The sequence below is a fragment of the Otolemur garnettii genome, unplaced genomic scaffold (assembly GCF_000181295.1).
Source record: "Otolemur garnettii isolate 467f Iridium unplaced genomic scaffold, OtoGar3 scaffold00142, whole genome shotgun sequence".
Lineage (NCBI taxonomy): Eukaryota > Metazoa > Chordata > Mammalia > Primates > Galagidae > Otolemur > Otolemur garnettii.
The window spans coordinates 416,987-418,092 of record NW_003852537.1 but is presented as its reverse complement, the minus strand read 5'-3'; positions in this window follow the sequence as shown (position 1 = coordinate 418,092).

The window sequence follows — 1,106 nt, the reverse complement described above, 5'->3', positions numbered from 1 at the left end:
GGATTCGAACCTGCCACCTTAGGTGTACGTGGCTGGCGCCTTAGCCAGTTGAGCTATAGGCACCGAGCCAAGTTATGGCCTTTTAGTGTTCTCCTGGTATTAGACAATTATCCCTGGCCACCCAGAACACATGAGTTCAACACCATTGTTCTCAAACATGCCTCTAATTAGGCCTCTAGATCAGGTGGTAATAAAGACCTAAAGGCTCATTATATACCAATTTTCAATGCTATAGATAAGAACCCCAAAAGTCTTTCTAAAATGAAATTCTGGAAGAATTATACCACTGAAGATGCCATTGTTGTTATTCAAAAGGCGTGAAAGCTGTCAAGCTCTAAACAATAATTTCCTGCTGAAGAAAACTGTGTCCAGATGTTGTGCATAATTTCACAGGATTTACAAAAGAGCCAGTCAAGGAAATAATGAAAGAGATTGTAGACACAGCAAAAAAAGTGCAAGGTGAAGAGTTTTAAGATATGGGTTTTGGAGAAATTCAAGAGCTAATAGACACCACACAGAGGAATTAACAGAGAAAATTACGTGATGGAGATGAGTGCTCCTGGATCAGTGCCAGACGATGAGGAAGAAGGTATAGAAGAAGCAACGCCAGAGAACAAATTGACGTTAGAATATCTGGTAATCTGGGGTTCTGATTATTCAAGACAGCCTTTGACTTCTTTTACAACTTGGATCCTTCTATGACAGGGCCACTGAAACTAAAGAAAATGGTAGAAGACTAATTAATACTGTATAGAAACATTTTCAGAGAAAGGAAAAAGTCAGACAAGAAGTTATACTACTTCCAAATTACACTGAGTGCACTTGCCTCACTTGCCTCTCCTTCTACCTCCTCCATTTCCTCTATCTCTGCCACCCCTAAGATAGCAAGACAAATTCTTCCTCCTCCTTAGCCCACTCAATGTGAAGATGAAGACCTTTATGATGATCCACTTCCATTTATTTTATTTTATTTTATTTTTCGAGACAGAGTCTCACTCTGTTTCCCCAGGCTATAGTGCCATAGAGTCATATCTCACAGCAACCTCAAACTCCTGGGCTCAAGCAATCCTCCTCCCTCAGCTTCCTGAGCAGCTGGGACTATAGGC